This window comes from Prinia subflava, chromosome 1, assembly GCF_021018805.1.
Source record: "Prinia subflava isolate CZ2003 ecotype Zambia chromosome 1, Cam_Psub_1.2, whole genome shotgun sequence".
Taxonomy (NCBI): Eukaryota; Metazoa; Chordata; class Aves; order Passeriformes; family Cisticolidae; genus Prinia; species Prinia subflava.
Genome location: NC_086247.1, coordinates 40348211 through 40369912, shown reverse-complemented (window position 1 = coordinate 40369912; position 21702 = coordinate 40348211). Strand labels below are relative to the sequence as shown.

At 50.1% G+C, this 21702-nt stretch overlaps 1 long non-coding RNA gene across 1 annotated transcript in view; it reads left to right on the top strand.

Moving 5' to 3' along the window:
- The window catches only part of LOC134562225 (uncharacterized), a 48028-nt gene extending 27017 nt beyond the window's left edge, over window positions 1–21011 (top strand). The window contains exon 3 of the long non-coding RNA XR_010083102.1: window positions 20961–21011. This is a non-coding gene — a long non-coding RNA (uncharacterized LOC134562225). The remainder of the gene's footprint in view (window positions 1–20960) is intronic.
- Window positions 21012–21702: the final 691 nt, after the last annotated feature.

The following is a 21702-nucleotide window of genomic DNA, read 5'->3' as shown; positions in this document are numbered from 1 at the left end:
AGAAGGGTAGAGGAGAAGGGTAGAGGAGAAGGGTAGAGGAGAAGGGTAGAGGAGAAGGGTAGAGGAGAAGGGTAGAGGAGAAGGGTAGAGGAGAAGGGTAGAGGAGAAGGGTAGAGGAGAAGGGTAGAGGAGAAGGGAAGGCGGGAGAAGGGTAGAGGAGAAGGGTAGAGGAGAAGGGAAGGCGGGAGAAGGGTAGAGGAGAAGGGTAGAGGAGAAGGGGAAGGCGGGAGAAGGGTAGAGGAGAAGGGTAGAGGAGAAGGGAAGGCGGGAGAAGGGTAGAGGAGAAGGGCAGAGGAGAAGGGAAGGCGGGAGAAGGGTAGAGGAGAAGGGAAGGCGGGAGAAGGGTAGAGGAGAAGGGAAGGCGGGAGAAGGGTAGAGGAGAAGGGAAGGCGGGAGAAGGGTAGAGGAGAAGGGAAGGCGGGAGAAGGGTAGAGGAGAAGGGAAGGCGGGAGAAGGGTAGAGGAGAAGGGAAGGCGGGAGAAGGGAAGGCGGGAGAAAGGAAGGCGGGAGAAGGGTAGAGGAGAAGGGAAGGCGGGAGAAGGGTAGAGGAGAAGGGAAGGCGGGAGAAGGGTAGAGGAGAAGGGTAGAGGAGAAGAGAAGGCGGGAGAAAGGGTAGAGGAGAAGGGTAGAGGAGAAGGGAAGGCGGGGAGAAGGGTAGAGGAGAAGGGTAGAGGAGAAGGGAAGGCGGGGAGAAGGGTAGAGGAGAAGGGTAGAGGAGAAGGGAAGGCGGGAGAAGGGTAGAGGAGAAGGGTAGAGGAGAAGGGAAGGCGGGAGAAGGGTAGAGGAGAAGGGTAGAGGAGAAGGGAAGGTGGGAGAAGGGTAGAGGAGAAGGGTAGAGGAGAAGGGAAGGCGGGAGAAGGGTAGAGGAGAAGGGTAGAGGAGAAGGGAAGGCGGGAGAAGGGTAGAGGAGAAGGGTAGAGGAGGAGGGAAGGCGGGAGAAGGGTAGAGGAGAAGGGTAGAGGAGAAGGGTAGAGGAGAAGGGTAGAGGAGAAGGGTAGAGGAGAAGGGAAGGCGGGAGAAGGGAAGAGGAGAAGGGTAGAGGAGAAGGGAAGGCGGGAGAAGGGTAGAGGAGAAGGGTAGAGGAGAAGGGAAGGCGGGAGAAGGGTAGAGGAGAAGGGTAGAGGAGAAGGGAAGGCGGGAGAAGGGTAGAGGAGAAGGGTAGAGGAGAAGGGTAGAGGAGAAGGGTAGAGGAGAAGGGTAGAGGAGAAGGGTAGAGGAGAAGGGTAGAGGAGAAGGGTAGAGGAGAAAGGTAGAGGAGAAGGGTAGAGGAGAAGGGTAGAGGAGAAGGGTAGAGGAGAAGGGTAGAGGAGAAGGGTAGAGGAGAAGGGAAGGCGGGAGAAGGGTAGAGGAGAAGGGTAGAGGAGAAGGGAAGGCGGGAGAAGGGTAGAGGAGAAGGGTAGAGGAGAAGGGAAGGCGGGAGAAGGGTAGAGGAGAAGGGTAGAGGAGAAGGGAAGGCGGGAGAAGGGTAGAGGAGAAGGGCAGAGGAGAAGGGAAGGCGGGAGAAGGGTAGAGGAGAAGGGAAGGCGGGAGAAGGGTAGAGGAGAAGGGAAGGCGGGAGAAGGGTAGAGGAGAAGGGAAGGCGGGAGAAGGGTAGAGGAGAAGGGAAGGCGGGAGAAGGGTAGAGGAGAAGGGAAGGCGGGAGAAGGGTAGAGGAGAAGGGAAGGCGGGAGAAGGGAAGGCGGGAGAAAGGAAGGCGGGAGAAGGGTAGAGGAGAAGGGAAGGCGGGAGAAGGGTAGAGGAGAAGGGAAGGCGGGAGAAGGGAAGGCGGGAGAAGGGGAGAGGAGAAGGGAAGGCGGGAGAAGGGGAGAGGAGAAGGGAAGGCGGGAGAAGGGTAGAGGAGAAGGGAAGGCGGGAGAAGGGTAGAGGAGAAAGGAAGGCGGGAGAAGGGTAGAGGAGAAGGGAAGGCGGGAGAAGGGTAGAGGAGAAGGGAAGGCGGGGAGAAGGGTAGAGGAGAAGGGAAGGCGGGAGAAGGGTAGAGGAGAAGGGAAGGCGGGAGAAGGGTAGAGGAGAAGGGTAGAGGAGAAGGGTAGAGGAGAAGTGTAGAGGAGAAGGGTAGAGGAGAAGGGTAGAGGAGAAGGGTAGAGGAGAAGGGTAGAGGAGAAGGGTAGAGGAGAAGGGTAGAGAGAAGGGTAGAGGAGAAGGGTAGAGGAGAAGGGAAGGCGGGAGAAGGGTAAGAGGAGAAGGGTAGAAGAGAAGGGTAGAGGAGAAGGGAAGGCGGGGAGAAGGGTAGAGGAGAAGGGAAGGCGGGAGAAGGGTAGAGGAGAAGGGTAGAGGAGAAGGGAAGGCGGGAGAAGGGAAGGCGGGAGAAGGGAAGGCGGGAGAAGGGAAGGCGGGAGAAGGGTAGAGGAGAAGGGAAGGCGGGAGAAGGGTAGAGGAGAAGGGAAGGCGGGAGAAGGGAAGGCGGGAGAAGGGTAGAGGAGAAGGGAAGGCGGGAGAAGGGTAGAGGAGAAGGGAAGGCGGGAGAAGGGTAGAGGAGAAGGGAAGGCGGGAGAAGGGAAGGCGGGAGAAGGGTAGAGGAGAAGGGAAGGCGGGAGAAGGGTAGAGGAGAAGGGAAGGCGGGAGAAGGGTAGAGGAGAAGGGAAGGCGGGAGAAGGGTAGAGGAGAAGGGAAGGCGGGAGAAGGGTAGAGGAGAAGGGAAGGCGGGAGAAGGGTAGAGGAGAAGGGAAGGCGGGAGAAGGGTAGAGGAGAAGGGAAGGCGGGAGAAGGGTAGAGGAGAAGGGAAGGCGGGAGAAGGGTAGAGGAGAAGGGAAGGCGGGAGAAGGGTAGAGGAGAAGGGAAGGCGGGAGAAGGGTAGAGGAGAAGGGAAGGCGGGAGAAGGGTAGAGGAGAAGGGAAGGCGGGAGAAGGGTAGAGGAGAAGGGAAGGCGGGAGAAGGGTAGAGGAGAAGGGAAGGCGGGGAGAAGGGTAGAGGAGAAGGGAAGGCGGGAGAAGGGTAGAGGAGAAGGGAAGGCGGGAGAAGGGTAGAGGAGAAGGGTAGAGGAGAAGGGAAGGCGGGAGAAGGGTAGAGGAGAAGGGTAGAGGAGAAGGGAAGGCGGGAGAAGGGTAGAGGAGAAGGGTAGAGGAGAAGGGAAGGCGGGAGAAGGGTAGAGGAGAAGGGTAGAGGAGAAGGGAAGGCGGGAGAAGGGTAGAGGAGAAGGGTAGAGGAGAAGGGAAGGCGGGAGAAGGGTAGAGGAGAAGGGTAGAGGAGAAGGGAAGGCGGGAGAAGGGTAGAGGAGAAGGGTAGACGAGAAGGGAAGGCGGGAGAAGGGAAGGCGGGAGAAGGGTAGAGGAGAAGGGTAGAGGAGAAGGGAAGGCGGGAGAAGGGTAGAGGAGAAGGGTAGAGGAGAAGGGAAGGCGGGAGAAGGGTAGAGGAGAAGGGTAGAGGAGAAGGGAAGGCGGGAGAAGGGTAGAGGAGAAGGGTAGAGGAGAAGGGAAGGCGGGGAGAAGGGTAGAGGAGAAGGGTAGAGGAGAAGGGAAGGCGGGAGAAGGGTAGAGGAGAAGGGTAGAGGAGAAGGGAAGGCGGGAGAAGGGTAGAGGAGAAGGGTAGAGGAGAAGGGAAGGCGGGAGAAGGGTAGAGGAGAAGGGTAGAGGAGAAGGGAAGGCGGGAGAAGGGTAGAGGAGAAGAGTAGAGGAGAAGGGAAGGCGGGAGAAGGGAAGGCGGGAGAAGGGTAGAGGAGAAGGGTAGAGGAGAAGGGAAGGCGGGAGAAGGGTAGAGGAGAAGGGTAGAGGAGAAGGGAAGGCGGGAGAAGGGTAGAGGAGAAGGGTAGAGGAGAAGGGAAGGCGGGAGAAGGGTAGAGGAGAAGGGTAGAGGAGAAGGGAAGGCGGGAGAAGGGTAGAGGAGAAGGGTAGAGGAGAAGGGAAGGCGGGAGAAGGGTAGAGGAGAAGGGTAGAGGAGAAGGGTAGAGGAGAAGGGTAGAGGAGAAGGGTAGAGGAGAAGGGTAGAGGAGAAGGGTAGAGGAGAAGGGTAGAGGAGAAGGGTAGAGGAGAAGGGTAGAGGAGAAGGGTAGAGGAGAAGGGAAGGCGGGAGAAGGGTAGAGGAGAAGGGTAGAGGGAGAAGGGAAGGCGGGAGAAGGGTAGAGGAGAAGGGTAGAGGAGAAGGGAAGGCGGGAGAAGGGTAGAGGAGAAGGGAAGGCGGGAGAAGGGTAGAGGAGAAGGGAAGGCGGGAGAAGGGTAGAGGAGAAGGGAAGGCGGGAGAAGGGTAGAGGAGAAGGGAAGGCGGGAGAAGGGTAGAGGAGAAGGGAAGGCGGGAGAAGGGAAGGCGGGAGAAGGGTAGAGGAGAAGGGAAGGCGGGAGAAGGGTAGAGGAGAAGGGAAGGCGGGAGAAGGGAAGGCGGGAGAAGGGAAGGCGGGAGAAGGGAAGGCGGGAGAAGGGTAGAGGAGAAGGGAAGGCGGGAGAAGGGTAGAGGAGAAGGGAAGGCGGGAGAAGGGTAGAGGAGAAGGGAAGGCGGGGGAGAAGGGTAGAGGAGAAGGGAAGGCGGGAGAAGGGTAGAGGAGAAGGGAAGGCGGGAGAAGGGAAGGCGGGAGAAGGGTAGAGGAGAAGGGAAGGCGGGAGAAGGGTAGAGGAGAAGGGAAGGCGGGAGAAGGGTAGAGGAGAAGGGAAGGCGGGAGAAGGGTAGAGGAGAAGGGAAGGCGGGAGAAGGGTAGAGGAGAAGGGAAGGCGGGAGAAGGGTAGAGGAGAAGGGAAGGCGGGAGAAGGGTAGAGGAGAAGGGAAGGCGGGAGAAGGGAAGGCGGGAGAAGGGTAGAGGAGAAGGGAAGGCGGGAGAAGGGAAGGCGGGAGAAGGGTAGAGGAGAAGGGAAGGCGGGAGAAGGGTAGAGGAGAAGGGAAGGCGGGAGAAGGGTAGAGGAGAAGGGAAGGCGGGAGAAGGGTAGAGGAGAAGGGAAGGCGGGAGAAGGGTAGAGGAGAAGGGAAGGCGGGAGAAGGGAAGGCGGGAGGAAGGGTAGAGGAGAAGGAAAGGCGGGAGAAGGGTAGAGGAGAAGGGAAGGCGGGAGAAGGGTAGAGGAGAAGGGAAGGCGGGAGAAGGGTAGAGGAGAAGGGAAGGCGGGAGAAGGGTAGAGGAGAAGGGAAGGCGGGAGAAGGGTAGAGGAGAAGGGAAGGCGGGAGAAGGGTAGAGGAGAAGGGAAGGCGGGAGAAGGGAAGGCGGGAGAAGGGAAGGCGGGAGAAGGGAAGGCGGGAGAAGGGTAGAGGAGAAGGGAAGGCGGGGAGAAGGGTAGAGGAGAAGGGAAGGCGGGAGAAGGGAAGGCGGGAGAAGGGTAGAGGAGAAGGGAAGGCGGGAGAAGGGTAGAGGAGAAGGGAAGGCGGGAGAAGGGTAGTGGAGAAGGGAAGGAGGGAGAAGGGTAGAGGAGAAGGGAAGGCGGGAGAAGGGAAGGCGGGAGAAGGGTAGAGGAGAAGGGAAGGCGGGAGAAGGGTAGAGGAGAAGGGAAGGCGGGAGAAGGGTAGAGGAGAAGGGAAGGCGGGAGAAGGGTAGAGGAGAAGGGAAGGCGGGAGAAGGGTAGAGGAGAAGGGAAGGCGGGAGAAGGGTAGAGGAGAAGGGAAGGCGGGGAGAAGGGTAGAGGAGAAGGGAAGGCGGGAGAAGGGTAGAGGAGAAGGGAAGGCGGGAGAAGGGTAGAGGAGAAGGGAAGGCGGGAGAAGGGTAGAGGAGAAGGGAAGGCGGGAGAAGGGTAGAGGAGAAGGGAAGGCGGGAGAAGGGTAGAGGAGAAGGGAAGGCGGGAGAAGGGTAGAGGAGAAGGGAAGGCGGGAGAAGGGTAGAGGAGAAGGGAAGGCGGGAGAAGGGTAGAGGAGAAGGGAAGGCGGGAGAAGGGTAGAGGAGAAGGGTAGAGGAGAAGGGAAGGCGGGAGAAGGGTAGAGGAGAAGGGTAGAGGAGAAGGGAAGGCGGGAGAAGGGTAGAGGAGAAGGGTAGAGGAGAAGGGAAGGCGGGAGAAGGGTAGAGGAGAAGGGTAGAGGAGAAGGGAAGGCGGGAGAAGGGTAGAGGAGAAGGGTAGAGGAGAAGGGAAGGCGGGAGAAGGTAGAGGAGAAGGGTAGAGGAGAAGGGAAGGCGGGAGAAGGGTAGAGGAGAAGGGTAGAGGAGAAGGGAAGGCGGGAGAAGGGTAGAGGAGAAGGGTAGAGGAGAAGGGAAGGCGGGAGAAGGGTAGAGGAGAAGGGTAGAGGAGAAGGGAAGGCGGGAGAAGGGTAGAGGAGAAGGGTTAGAGGAGAAGGGAAGGCGGGAGAAGGGTAGAGGAGAAGGGTAGAGGAGAAGGGTAGAGGAGAAGGGAAGGCGGGAGAAGGGTAGAGGAGAAGGGTAGAGGAGAAGGGAAGGCGGGAGAAGGGTAGAGGAGAAGGGTAGAGGAGAAGGGAAGGCGGGAGAAGGGTAGAGGAGAAGGGTAGAGGAGAAGGGAAGGCGGGAGAAGGGTAGAGGAGAAGGGTAGATGAGAAGAGAAGGCGGGAGAAGGGTAGAGGAGAAGGGTAGAGGAGAAGGGAAGGCGGGAGAAGGGTAGAGGAGAAGGGTAGAGGAGAAGGGAAGGCTGGAGAAGGGTAGAGGAGAAGGGTAGAGGAGAAGGGTAGAGGAGAAGGGTAGAGGAGAAGGGTAGAGGAGAAGGGTAGAGGAGAAGGGTAGAGGAGAAGGGTAGAGGAGAAGGGTAGAGGAGGAAGGGTAGAGGAGAAGGGTAGAGGAGAAGGGTAGAGGAGAAGGGGTAGAGGAGAAGGGAAGGCGGGAGAAGGGAAGGCGGGAGAAGGGTAGAGGAGAAGGGAAGGCGGGAGAAGGGTAGAGGAGAAGGGTAGAGGAGAAGGGAAGGCGGGAGAAGGGTAGAGGAGAAGGGAAGGCGGGAGAAGGGTAGAGGAGAAGGGAAGGCGGGAGAAGGGTAGAGGAGAAGGGAAGGCGGGAGAAGGGTAGAGGAGAAGGGAAGGCGGGAGAAGGGTAGAGGAGAAGGGAAGGCGGGAGAAGGGTAGAGGAGAAGGGAAGGCGGGAGAAGGGAAGGCGGGAGAAGGGAAGGCGGGAGAAGGGAAGGCGGGAGAAGGGAAGGCGGGAGAAGGGAAGGCGGGAGAAGGGTAGAGGAGAAGGGAAGGCGGGAGAAGGGAAGGCGGGGAGAAGGGTAGAGGAGAAGGGAAGGCGGGAGAAGGGTAGAGGAGAAGGGAAGGCGGGAGAAGGGTAGAGGAGAAGGGAAGGCGGGAGAAGGGTAGAGGAGAAGGGAAGGCGGGGGGAGAAGGGAAGGCGGGAGAAGGGTAGAGGAGAAGGGAAGGCGGGAGAAGGGTAGAGGAGAAGGGAAGGCGGTGAGAAGGGTAGAGGAGAAGGGAAGGCGGGAGAAGGGTAGAGGAGAAGGGAAGGCGGGAGAAGGGTAGAGGAGAAGGGAAGGCGGGAGAAGGGTAGAGGAGAAGGGAAGGCGGGAGAAGGGAAGGCGGGAGAAGGGAAGGCGGGAGAAGGGTAGAGGAGAAGGGTAGAGGAGAAGGGAAGGCGGGAGAAGGGTAGAGGAGAAGGGAAGGCGGGAGAAGGGTAGAGGAGAAGGGAAGGCGGGAGAAGGGTAGAGGAGAAGGGAAGGCGGGAGAAGGGTAGAGGAGAAGGGAAGGCGGGGAGAAGGGTAGAGGAGAAGGGAAGGCGGGAGAAGGGTAGAGGAGAAGGGAAGGCGGGAGAAGGGTAGAGGAGAAGGGAAGGCGGGAGAAGGGTAGAGGAGAAGGGAAGGCGGGAGAAGGGTAGAGGAGAAGGGAAGGCGGGAGAAGGGTAGAGGAGAAGGGAAGGCGGGAGAAGGTAGAGGAGAAGGGAAGGCGGGAGAAGGGTAGAGGAGAAGGGAAGGCGGGAGAAGGGTAGAGGAGAAGGGAAGGCGGGAGAAGGGTAGAGGAGAAGGGTAGAGGAGAGGGTAGAGGAGAAGGGTAGAGGAGAAGGGTAGAGGAGAAGGGTAGAGGAGAAGGGAAGGGGCGGGAGAAGGGTAGAGGAGAAGGGAAGGCGGGAGAAGGGTAGAGGAGAAGGGAAGGCGGGGAGAAAGGGTAGAGGAGAAGGGTAGAGGAGAAGGGTAGAGGAGAAGGGTAGAGGAGAAGGGTAGAGGAGAAGGGTAGAGGAGAAGGGTAGAGGAGAAGGGTAGAGGAGAAGGGTAGAGGAGAAGGGTAGAGGAGAAGGGTAGAGGAGAAGGGTAGAGGAGAAGGGAAGGCGGGAGAAGGGTAGAGGAGAAGGGAAGGCGGGAGAAGGGTAGAGGAGAAGGGTAGAGGAGAAGGAAGGCGGGAGAAGGGTAGAGGAGAAGGGAAGGCGGGAGAAGGGTAGAGGAGAAGGGAAGGCGGGAGAAGGGTAGAGGAGAAGGGAAGGCGGGAGAAGGGTAGAGGAGAAGGGAAGGCGGGAGAAGGGTAGAGGAGAAGGGAAGGCGGGAGAAGGGTAGAGGAGAAGGGAAGGCGGGGAGAAGGGTAGAGGAGAAGGGAAGGCGGGAGAAGGGTAGAGGAGAAGGAAGGCGGAGAAGGGTAGAGGAGAAGGGAAGGCGGGAGAAGGGTAGAGGAGAAGGGAAGGCGGGAGAGAAGGGTAGAGGAGAAGGGAAGGCGGGAGAAGGGAAGGCGGGAGAAGGGTAGAGGAGAAGGGAAGGCGGGAGAAGGGTAGAGGAGAAGGGAAGGCGGGAGAAGGGAAGGCGGGAGAAGGGAAGGCGGGAGAAGGGAAGGCGGGAGAAGGGAAGGCGGGAGAAGGGAAGGCGGGGAGAAGGGAAGGCGGGAGAAGGGAAGGCGGGAGAAGGGAAGGCGGGGAGAAGGGAAGGCGGGAGAAGGGAAGGCGGGAGAAGGGAAGGCGGGAGAAGGGAAGGCGGGAGAAGGGTAGAGGAGAAGGGTAGAGGAGAAGGGAAGGCGGGAGAAGGGAAGGCGGGAGAAGGGTAGAGGAGAAGGGAAGGCGGGAGAAGGGTAGAGGAGAAGGGAAGGCGGGAGAAGGGTAGAGGAGAAGGGAAGGCGGGAGAAGGGTAGAGGAGAAGGGAAGGCGGGAGAAGGGTAGAGGAGAAGGGAAGGCGGGAGAAGGGTGAGGAGAAGGGAAGGCGGGAGAAGGGTAGAGGAGAAGGGAAGGCGGGAGAAGGGTAGAGGAGAAGGGAAGGCGGGAGAAGGGTAGAGGAGAAGGGAAGGCGGGAGAAGGGTAGAGGAGAAGGGAAGGCGGGAGGGAAGGGTAGAGGAGAAGGGAAGGCGGGAGAAGGGTAGAGGAGAAGGGAAGGCGGGAGAAGGGTAGAGGAGAAGGGAAGGCGGGAGAAGGGTAGAGGAGAAGGGAAGGCAGGAGAAGGGTAGAGGAGAAGGGAAGGCGGGAGAAGGGTAGAGGAGAAGGGAAGGCGGGGAGAAGGGTAGAGGAGAAGGGTAGAGGAGAAGGGTAGAGGAGAAGGGTAGAGGAGAAGGGTAGAGGAGAAGGGAAGGCGGGAGAAGGTAGAGGAGAAGGGAAGGCGGGAGAAGGGTAGAGGAGAAGGGTAGAGGAGAAGGGAAGGCGGGAGAAGGGTAGAGGAGAAGGGAAGGCGGGAGAAGGGTAGAGGAAAGGGTAGAGGAGAAGGGTAGAGGAGAAGGGTAGAGGAGAAGGGTAGAGGAGAAGGGTAGAGGAGAAGGGTAGAGGAGAAGGGTAGAGGAGAAGGTAGAGGAGAAGGGTAGAGGAGAAGGGTAGAGGAGAAGGGTAGAGGAGAAGGGTAGAGGAGAAGGGTAGAGGAGAAGGGTAGAGGAGAAGGGTAGAGGAGAAGGGAAGGCGGGAGAAGGGTAGAGGAGAAGGGAAGGCGGGAGAAGGGTAGAGGAGAAGGGAAGGCGGGAGAAGGGTAGAGGAGAAGGGAAGGCGGGAGAAGGGTAGAGGAGAAGGGAAGGCGGGAGAAGGGTAGAGGAGAAGGGAAGGCGGGAGAAGGGTAGAGGAGAAGGGAAGGCGGGAGAAGGGTAGAGGAGAAGGGAAGGCGGGAGAAGGGTAGAGGAGAAGGGAAGGCGGGAGAAGGGTAGAGGAGAAGGGAAGGCGGGAGAAGGGTAGAGGAGAAGGGAAGGCGGGAGAAGGGTAGAGGAGAAGGGAAGGCGGGAGAAGGGTAGAGGAGAAGGGAAGGCGGGAGAAGGGTAGAGGAGAAGGGAAGGCGGGAGAAGGGTAGAGGAGAAGGGAAGGCGGGAGAAGGGTAGAGGAGAAGGGAAGGCGGGAGAAGGGAAGGCGGGAGAAGGGTAGAGGAGAAGGGAAGGCGGGAGAAGGGAAGGCGGGAGAAGGGAAGGCGGGAGAAGGGAAGGCGGGAGAAGGGAAGGCGGGAGAAGGGAAGGCGGGAGAAGGGAAGGCGGGAGAAGGGAAGGCGGGAGAAGGGAAGGCGGGAGAAGGGTAGAGGAGAAGGGAAGGCGGGAGAAGGGAAGGCGGGAGAAGGGTAGAGGAGAAGGGAAGGCGGGAGAAGGGAAGGCGGGAGAAGGGTAGAGGAGAAGGGAAGGCGGGAGAAGGGTAGAGGAGAAGGGAAGGCGGGAGAAGGGTAGAGGAGAAGGGAAGGCGGGAGAAGGGTAGAGGAGAAGGGAAGGCGGGAGAAGGGTAGAGGAGAAGGGAAGGCGGGAGAAGGGTAGAGGAGAAGGGAAGGCGGGAGAAGGGTAGAGGAGAAGGGAAGGCGGGAGAAGGGTAGAGGAGAAGGGAAGGCGGGAGAAGGGTAGAGGAGAAGGGAAGGCGGGAGAAGGGTAGAGGAGAAGGGAAGGCGGGAGAAGGGTAGAGGAGAAGGGAAGGCGGGAGAAGGGTAGAGGAGAAGGGAAGGCGGGAGAAGGGTAGAGGAGAAGGGAAGGCGGGAGAAGGGTAGAGGAGAAGGGTAGAGGAGAAGGGTAGAGGAGAAGGGTAGAGGAGAAGGGTAGAGGAGAAGGGTAGAGGAGAAGGGTAGAGGAGAAGGGTAGAGGAGAAGGGTAGAGGAGAAGGGTAGAGGAGAAGGGTAGAGGAGAAGGGTAGAGGAGAAGGGTAGAGGAGAAGGGTAGAGGAGAAGGGTAGAGGAGAAGGGTAGAGGAGAAGGGTAGAGGAGAAGGGTAGAGGAGAAGGGTAGAGGAGAAGGGTAGAGGAGAAGGGTAGAGGAGAAGGGTAGAGGAGAAGGGTAGAGGAGAAGGGTAGAGGAGAAGGGTAGAGGAGAAGGGTAGAGGAGAAGGGTAGAGGAGAAGGGAAGGCAGGCGAAGGGTAGAGGAGAAGGGTAGAGGAGAAGGGAAGGTGGGAGAAGGGTAGAGGAGAAGGGAAGGCGGACAAAAGGAAGAGGAGAAGGGTAGAGGAGAAGGGAAGGAGGGCAAAAGGTAGAGAAGAAGGGAAGAGGAGAAGGGAAGGCGAGCAAATGGAAGAGGAGAAGGGTAGAGGAGAAGGGAAGGCAGGCAAAATGGCAGAGGAGAAGGGTAGGAGGCAAAAGGAAGAGGAGAAGGGTTAAGGAGAAGGGAAGGCGTGCAAAGGACAGAGGAGAAGGGAAGGCGGGAAAAGGGTAGAGGAGAAGGGAAGGCGAGGAAAAAGGAGAGGAGAAGGCCGGAGGAGAAGGCCGGAGGAGAAGGCCGGAGGAGAAGGCCGGAGGAGAAGGCCGGAGGAGAAGCGAGGAGGAGAAGCGAGGAGGAGAAGCGAGGAGGAGAAGCGAGGAGGAGAAGCGAGGAGGAGAAGCGAGGAGGAGAAGCGAGGAGGAGAAGCGAGGAGGAGAAGCGAAGGCGGGCAACGGGTAGAGGAGAAGCGTGGAGGAGGGAGAAAGGGTGGAGGAGGGAGAAAGGGTGGAGGAGGAGAAGGAGGGCGGAGGAGAAGGAGGGCGGAGGAGAAGGGAAGGCGGGGAAAGGGTTGAGGAGAAGGGTAGAGGGGAAGGGAAGGCAGGGGAAGGGAAGGCAGGGGAAGGGAAGGCAGGGGAAGGGAAGGCAGGGGAAGGGAAGTTAGGAATTTCTCCTCTACCCTGTTTTCTCTATCCTTCTCCACTCCTTTATAACACTTTCCTTTATTACTATCACCTGTGAGTCATTAAGGGCAAGGCTATCTCTCTCTCTCTGCTTGGATAATTAGATCACTTGTGCCTTATCAGGGGCCAGGTGTCCTGTGTAAGATGATTAGGGCTCATCAAGTGTTTTCTGTGTTTGTTCTTTTAAAGAGTTTCCTAGGCCATTTCCATGAATAATGGTCAACTCTTTGTATTTTTTTTTATTTTGTGATTATTTTGTTATGTATCTCTTTCCCTTTAGCCAAAGAAAATATGGAACCATCAAAGTCAATTCATACTTTCACAGTAAACGTGCTATACAATTGATTTGCTCAGTGTGAGACCATCTAATTTGTTGGGGTTGATGTCAGACAGCAAGTAGGTTTGACATATTTTGTCACGTAAAATCCAAGTTTGTCTGATAAAGATACTTTTTTCCTCTCAAAACCAGTGTTTGCCTGCAGATCCTTGAGGTGCAGCAGAAGAGTCTGTTACTACATCAATGTATGTTTGTGTCTAAGCATGTGTCAGCAGTGTCCTGGCATACAGGACTTTGTTAACAAAATTTCTGCCAATTAACAAAGGAAAATAATTACTCACCTTTATCTGATATTCATTAGATCACATTTTGAATACTCTTAGTCTTTGTCCCCAGTTCAAGACATTGGTAAACTGGAGTGAGTTGAGTGAAGGCAAACAGAATGGTCAGGGCTGGCACAAATACCCTGTGAGCAGAACCTGCAAGAAAGAGATTGTTCAACCTACAGACAAGATGGCTTTGGGAACAGCTTACAGCAGTATGTCCATATCCACAGGGAAGCTAGCAAGAATGCTAATTCCTCTTATGTACAGGCATGGTAGATGAATGAGAAACAACAGTCCCAGACTAAAAGAGGAGAAGTTCCAACTAGAACAAACTGTCCAAGGATCTCTGTGAGAACAGCAAAGCACTGGGACAGGTTGCCCAGGAAGTTATGGAGTTTTTGCTATGGAGGCTTTAAACATCTGACTCAGCAAAGCTGTGAGAAACCTGGTCTAAATGCTGAATTCACTCTTAACTCTGAGCTGGATGTTAGAGCAGATGCGTATCTGAGATCACTTCCAACCTGAGAGATCCCATGGAAAGCCATCTTGCAAATTCTGTCATGATTACATTTGAGTTATGCAAGCCACTGAATGTAGTCCCATTTTCTTCAGGAAGGTCTAACTGCAGAATAAATCCATGAAAAGTAGTACAAATTATGTGTTGGAAAAAATGCAACAATTCTGACTGCAAAATGATAATTGTGAATGGAGTTGGTAACAGAATGTCTTGATTGCTAGCAGGAACTCTTAAGGCTGTGATGCTTAAAAAATCTCTTATCTCTTGACAGTTACATCACATTTTCTTTAGGAGCCAGTATTGATTAAGATTCATAGAAGAATGGTCCACGTCTTACAGTTCTGGTCTACAGTTCCCGTAGTCCATATTTTCATTTTAAAGGGCTGTATCTGATTAGTCCATTATGCATTTTTCTGTATTCTCAAATGTTTAATCATAAATGATGGAGGATCCTGCAGGTCAGATTAATTAGTCTTTTTGACTCTGTGTGTGTGCATTAACATTACTGAATGGTCTGTTACTGCTTAATTAAGCCCACAGCATAATTCTTTGCATTGATTAGGTACCCCAAGTTCAGCTATTCAAAGTTATGGCAGACATATAAGTCAGATGTTACTGCTACTACTCCTACATGTAGCCCAACTAAAACAGGCTAGGAATTTTCCAATTAAATAGAATAGGCATAAGAGGTTTTGCTGGAAAAGTGCGATACACTTGATGAAATTCAACAGGCTAAATACTCTTTTTTATCTCCCCTGAAACATAGCAGGAAGCCTTTCTGCATTGGGCATTGGTTGGTATATAACAAACCTAGTAGACAGACAAAAGTCACAGCTGTAGGCAAAGTGAGTACGTGGCCTCCCTCACTGGAGGACGGACCTCTGCTGGAAGATTATGTACTCATAGATTCCATTTAACCCAGAAGCTAATTACTGTTGATAAATTGTGTACATTTTCCACAAACACTGGAAGTGGGTTTCATCTCCAGTAGCTTTAGACACTTACAACATGAATGGGATAGATCAGAGCTGCTCGGTTACATTCCATTTATTGTCATCAGGAAGAAGTAGACACCAAGAAAAATGATTCATCTGACCTGCCTTAGAAATCTACTGAAGGACAAGATTACTCATACCTCAGCAAATTGTACGACAGTCCATTGAAAAGACCATTGAAAGACAAGAAAACAACACTGATCCGTAAACCTGGGACTAAGAGAAGCCTTGTAATAAAAGGGATGAACAGCCTGATTCCTACAGAGGAGCCTCATTTTCAGTGTACCTGCTTCAGACATTATTAAAACAAATCCAGATGAAGAAGTATTACAGTGCTATGAGCAAAACTACAAAATCAAACCTTTTCAGATACTGAAGGTTTTTTACATTGATAAAGCCATGGGAGATGAGAATGATAGGGTTTTTTTTCACAATCTTTATATATCTGAACCATATTACATTAGCTTTATATATCTGAACCTTTATTTGGCCACCAACCAGTACAGTTCCTTCTGAGTATCATCAAATATAACTTGCAGCAAGTAGGAAAAAAAAAAAAAAAATAAGAAAAACTTTGAAACTCTCCTTGTTTCTGTCTGGGAGGGCAAAGTTCCTCCAGATCTGAAATATATAGGGTACCAGTCCAACCAACAAAGAGTTCACAATCAACTCACCACAAGTCCTTCTGTCCCTATTACTTCTCCATTATATATATATTTCTTAGAGCCTTATTTGAGGAATTACGTAATTTGGTGAAAATCTGCCTAAATGTACCTCATTTTATCTTTTTTTTCCAAATAAAAAAAAAACTTTTTTTTTTTCTCTGATGACTGCAGAAGAAAGTTAAAAAACTTGACCGGGAAGAAGTGCTCAGCCAGAATCAAAAGAAACAGGCACATAAGATCCAGCACTGCCCTGGAGGCCTGTAAGGCTGCCAGGCAGTCTCCCAACCCCAGAGCTCAGCATCAAGCCTTGCCTAAGGCCTCTGTCCTCCCCCCATAGTGCTCAGCTCTGCTGCAATTCCAGCTGCTCAGAGTGACCTGGAGCCATTGCAGTTTCAGAACCACATAATCCTGAAAAGGATGTGAAGAGTAAGTTGAGGCTGCAGGGGCAAATGCAGACACGCCAAAAGAAAAGGTAAGTCTGCTCACTGAACAAAAGCATGACACACCCAGGAAGTTGAGGAAAGGAAAACCTGTCTTCGGTGCCTCCACATTAGCAATGCAGAGTCAGTCTTTCTTCCTTTTTGCCTCACTTTCTCAAGTTCCAGCTCTTAAGGAGAACATGCATGAAAAGAAACTGACTTTGTCATAGGTCATGACCTTTCAGGCATAATATAAATTCACATATTATGATTGTAGTGTAGCTATAGTCATTCAGAAGTATTGCAGAGAGCTATTTGACATTATTGTATATAGAGTAAGGGCAAAGGGAGTTGAGCTACAAAGAGAGACAACTGTTTTTATTAATGCACAATTTCATAACTAATCATTTTGTTGAAGCATAACATACATCTTAGGAAGTGATGTATTTGTGTTAGACATTTGTAAATCTAACTAAGCATAAACACTTTCCTTCAAAGCATTCCTGTGAGGGAACGATCATGTTTTAACATTATCCCCAAAAAGGCTTGTCTTGTTGTTCAAAACAGTTATACCTGAGGGAAGAAGTGTATTCTGAGGTATACTCTTGAATATTAGTCTATATGAACATACCTCACTTTGGCTAGCTAAAAATCATGAGATTAGGTAAACACAGTAATGAATACTGTGGGGATCTGAATTTTATTATCAAGCATCACTAGAAAAGCCTTTTTGCACAGAAAACAGGAAAATACCCCAAAGGTTCAGCTTTTGCAGTCTCACTAGCCTGACAACAGCAGCTTCAAGACCAAAGTGCATCATCTTGTGCATTGTCCAAGGCCACAGTAAATGATGCATACACATAGAACCCACGGGAAAAGGAGGAATTCATTAGCTTGGATACTTCTTGAGTCATCCTGCACTGAGGGTGACAAACGTTACATACTCATTTTGGTGAAGCATGTTGTCCTGGTTTGATTCAGAACAGGACAGAAACATCAAACTTGTGAGGGCTTTTTGTATTTTTTGTATTTACCCTCTTTCCTTTCTGTAAGACAGACTTTGGGAGGAAAAGGCCAAAACAGGCCCAGCTTAAAGGTTACAAAGGTAGCTTATTAACACACTCTAACAAAAGGAAGGGGAAAAAAAAAAAAAAAAAAAAAAAAAAAAAAAAAAAAAAAAAAAAAAGGAAAACCATGAAATTTGAACCCTTCAAAACTCTTCTCCCTTCCCCACAAACTATTCACTTTCCCACAACCAACCTACAGAGACAAAACTATGATTTTCAATCAGTTTCACCATTCAAATCTAATCTTCCATCACTTTGGGAGAAGAGTCTGTCTTGATATCCTATGAATTTTCCCCACTGTTTTCTTGTGGGTCTCATCTCTCACAAAGACAGCCACCCAGGAACTTGCCTGTGTGAAGTGCCTCCCATTAGCAGCTTTCCCAGCACTGCATATGGGCTATGCCTGCTTACTTAGGGTACTATTTAAGGATGCCTCTTCTAGCGTAAAGCAAAGGTTCTCTTCTTCCATCTCCAAAATCAGCTTCATCTCAAAAACTAGAGATCTCCTTTTTCCCTAAGAGCAAAGGGCTTATCAATGCACAACTCTCAAGTAGAGCCATGCATGCCCCCAAACAGCATTCATATGTTACAGGGAATACTCCATTCTCCATGGTTTTCACAAAAGACATCCAGACAAAAATGGCAAACTCCTCAATCCCTCCTTCCAACAATCCTTATCAGCCATTTCGCTGACTTTATCATGCAGTCTCTCCCCTTCTGTGTTCCTCCTTCTCTCTTTCAGGGAAAAGGTTGGAATTCTGGAGGCTCCAGGTTGCTTGCGTCCTCTCTCCCTCGGCTGCGGCTCACGATGTCAGATTTCCAGGCGGAGCAGAGCTCCGGGCGGCTGGGCAGTGAGGATTCATAAATGCCTATAAATGTCTCTTGCCCACCCCTGGGATTTCAGGGGTGTGGCTTTCAGCCCAGAGCTGCCATCGAAGGGCACAGGCTCCCCTCTCCCTGCTGGGGGAAGGGCTCAGGGGCACGGCCAGACCTCGGTCAGGCTCTCTCTCCCCAGGGGAAAGCGGCAGGGTGTTTTACGGCTGCTACAAACCCGATCCGGCCGGGACGGGGGCATATTCCCATCCCCGCCCCCGGCCCGGGAGTCACGGGGCCAAGGGAGCGTCCCGAAAGGGCCCGGGCAGGCTTCGGGCCGGCCCGGCCCCCTCAGGGAGAGAGCCGAGACTGCCTCTTACCTCTTTCGAGGCCAGAAGGGAAGAGAGCGACTTGGACTCACCTAGACTTTTATATGGGCATTCCTCAAAGCCGCATCTAGCTTCTTCAATGGTCCAACAATATGTCAGTATTTAAAGATGGACTCTGATAGGTGCTTGTCAGGAAAACAATCCCCAGGTCCTAACAGGAAACTACATCCACTTTAACTAAAAACCAAACTGTGTTGACTTATAACACATGTACACTGAGTGAATTAGTATGGCTCAACTGACAGGCAGAAATGTAATAGTCCTCAGATTTACTAGAGGTGCTAAACTGGGCTGTTACATATGGTCCATATCATGTGGCGTTCTTGCTTGAAAGCTAGCCTTACAATCCCATCAATTTCAGTAACCATTTGCTCATAATACTGCTCATCTGCCTTGGAGGATGTGTTGAATGTGTGGGGCTACAGGAAGAATGGCTGTTAGCATCTCTACCCTAGCTGGGCTCAGAGGTTTGGTTAAAGCTGTGTGGTGTGCCCCACTTTCATCATGAGCCTGGTGTGGAGGAAGGATCATTCTTGTGCAATTGCTTTGCACACTGAAGTGTGCCTTCAGTTTGCCCTGGAATCTACCATGTTGCGTTGGTCTATAGGAATACAGGGAAATACCTTAAAATAGGTTGATTTATGAACTTCTGCTTCAACTTTCTGTATTATGTGATAATATGGAGATCATAGCATAGATGTGTTTCAAAGAAGTGATGAAAGAGAGTGATAAAGTGATTTTGTGAATATTTGTTTGAAACTAGAGAACAGGAAAGGAAGATAAAGCACTGCAGTTAAAAATTAGTGATACTGGAAAGTAGTCCACTACTTTGAAGAGAAAATGAAACAACGGTCATTTAAATACATCACTTGGGTAACAAATCCTTTCCAAAAGTAATTGACACTATCAAGGGTTGTGTGACCCCACCACTCAGAGATGCTCTCCATCCTTGTCTTTTTTCAGTCATCTTCTAACCACAGGACCTCTAAAGCTGCTGGTTGAATGTAAGAGCAGGATCTTGCTCTCCTGTTCCCAGTCCATGACAAACCATCACCCATATCTGTAATATATAATAATATATATAATATAAATAATATATAATAGAATATAATATATATTCTATATAACATATAGAATAATAATATCCAGAAAATTGATTAAAGGTATTATAATTTCTGGTGTATAAAGCTTAAATGTCAGACATTAAATATAAAAATACTCTGCACAATAATCTCAATGTTACTGGAATAAATTAAAGCATGACATTTACAGTATGGAGAACAATTGAAGCCAGAAGGTGACAGTAATCTCTGCCAAGGAAACTGTTACTTCAGAGGCATGTTCTGCTGCATTTGCAGTGTTCTTGGCAAGAATATTTATGGTATGAAAATAAAAATCTGCTTATTCTTAATTCTAATCTTTTCTCATTCTTGTTACTCTCATCACTGCTGTTTACTGCAACACATCCAAATTTTTTATTGCTATCTTCTTTAACACAAACCTAAATCCATTTATTCCTACTATTTTCACCTTTATGAGCTGTACTGATTCTAGCTTTCCATTTCTAACAGATATGCTGTAGCCCGGCAAGTACCAAATACTACTTTCACATCAGGTTTTACTGGGAAGTGCCGAACACCTTCAGAATTTTTCAAAAATTTCTCAGTATTACAGAATCTCTACAAAGGCCTACAGGTGTCAGAATGCATGCACAAGCTTGATACTGTTCTTACGGTTTATTCATGGAAATATCTCAAAAACCTCAGAGTTGGCATCAACAAATAAACCTTCATATAATTAATTATTTCTAATTTCAGTGATTACTTTATCTGGAGAATGAGTCCTTATTGGTCTTTACTGATGGCTGCAGAGAGTCTGACTTTTGATTTCCCTCACTTTCCATTAGTGATTAGGTTCTAATTCTCTTTTGAGGAGACCAGCTGTGGTTGGAAATTCCATTTCATTAAGGGGATATGAAGGAAACAGGCCCATCAAGTGAACATTATGGTGCCCCCTGTGACACATATACTGACAGAACATAAACTGAACATGTAAAAATCTCTCACTGGCAAATACATAGAGTTCCACCAGTCACTGGATTTTGCAGCTTGAATGAAAGTACGGTCCTTGCTTCACAAACTAAATTAGGAACAACCTGATTCTATTTTTAAAAAAAGAGTGATGGGATGCTCTTCAGGACTTAACTGCAGCCCCTGTAACATCTGCAAAAACATGGAAAATCAACTACTCTTTTATGTATTCTATGTAAATCATCTGTGGGCCATCAGGGTTTGGGGTGGCCCATTTAGGGTATGTTTATCTGCCTAATCTATCCACTGTACAATCAAGCTAACAAAAACATATCTGGTCAGCAAGCAGTCAGCATAGAGAGGCACCAAGTAGCACTCAACCGTGGCTTAGTTCTGACTCCCTCCAAGAAAGTATCAAAATTCTCTAAATAAAATTCTACAAAAATATTGTGCAGTTGAAGGGTCAATAGTTGGTGGATTAGCACTTAATTCGCTGAAATTGAGATATAGGAATGAGCTCATTAACAACAATATTTTTTCCTGGAATGGGGTATAGAGACTGCTACTCTCCTGCTGCTCAGTTTTGCTTCCCTCCTGCAGTAATTCCCCAAGCCCATACATTCAATTTCCTAAGACTATGGTGTCATCTGGCAGGAGCTGCACCTTTAGCAGCTTTTGCTGGATGTGCCACACACGGATCCAGCCAGCACACTGGAGTCTTGTGCCCTCCCTAAGGTCCAGTTGTGTTGCTGGGATAATTCATATTCCCTAGATGTTTGTTGCTTCTTTCCTCTTCATCCATCTCCCAACCCTCCTCTGCTGCATACAGTGTGCTGCTGGAAGGCATTTTGTGTGCTGTTTGTAATCTCTTCAGGCAAAATCATTCAGATTGATGTCACTTTCCTCATCAAATTCAGCCGACCTTAGTGATTTTCTCAACATTACTCCTTAAAAATTCTTCGAAGAAATGGCAGCACAGTGTGTTCCACCTAGCACACAGATTAGAAAAATGAACACCCCTAAGACTAAAATTTGTTTGAATTATTTTATTATTTTATATTCTCTTTAAATTAGTAGTTGAAAATAGGCTAAAAAATTGATTATGTGGTCAAATATTAAAATGCAGACTAACAAACATTTTTATCTCAGAAACCTAAATAATTCCTCAACATTGGAAGGAGTCTATTAACTTCCAGTATTAGCAATTCTTCTATTGGATCTTCAGAATTTTGTCTTTATTCCTTTGCAAGATCAATTATGAGACAGTTTGTTTTCTGATGATAACCAAATGTAATTCACCAGTTTTAAATTGAAGAACCCCTAGAATTCTTTTGTTTCAAACGAAAACTGTATTTCAGCAGCTGATCTAAAATTAAAGCCTTTTATTGCTGGATCATCTACATTTTTTTTTCCTTAAATTATTCTAAAGATTTGGCAAATAGAGGCTAGGAGGGACATTCCCACCAAGAGCTCATACTATCACAAAATCTCATGACTAAGTTTCTTTAGATGTCATTTGTAGTTTCAGTAAGTCACCTTTTTATATACAAGGATCATTTATAAACTAATTTCTGCATGTCTGTCTTGAAAAATCAATACTTCTTTTGGTAACACCTTCATAAATGTGAAAGAAATAACAGGAGATTATCCTGCAGTAATTTTTCATGTATCCATTTGTGTGATCTGTTTAGGCTCTTCCCTCTCTGCTGACACAGACCAGTTTCACAATGAAGAAAAAGATCCCAAGCTTAATTCTCCTTGGCTTTGTGTGTGGATGAGAAAAATGACCTATTGAGAACAGTAGTTTTTACCTCTCAGAGGTCACATGGAAGCAGTTGATTGCAATACATTTCAGGTATGTAGGTTAAAGACTTTGCTTTGAAATATAACTTGTATATGTACTACCAGGTGGAAGGGTTGAAAACTAAGTAAGATTTGAACTCTGGGAAACACTGACTTTAACTCAATGGAGTTCAAAATGTAGGTAAAATGTAGGTCTGGTTTTAAAACTATCAGTGACCCAAAATCAGAGAACTATATGGCCTATATAAAAAAAGAATTGTGACTTGAATGAAAAGTTAGATTAGAGAGAAGAAATCTTTTCCATTTGGGAATTAAACATATTTTAATAATAGAAAATTTTTTTGTGTTTAGAAAGTACATCAAGACACAAAATTCAAGAGCTTTTAAAACTTTTAAAACATAAGACCCAACTGAGGATGCAATTTCAGTGGATTTAACAGTAATAGGTACAGAGTTAGATATGATTGAGAAACAAGAATACTTGCCAAGTAGATCTGATGAGCCTAATTATCTGAACCAGGGTTATAGAGATAAATACAGGAAAATTCATACACTAAAAGCAGGCAAAATGAAAGCAGGCATATTTGTATACAATTAATATTTGCATGCAGTATAATACAATTAAAATAT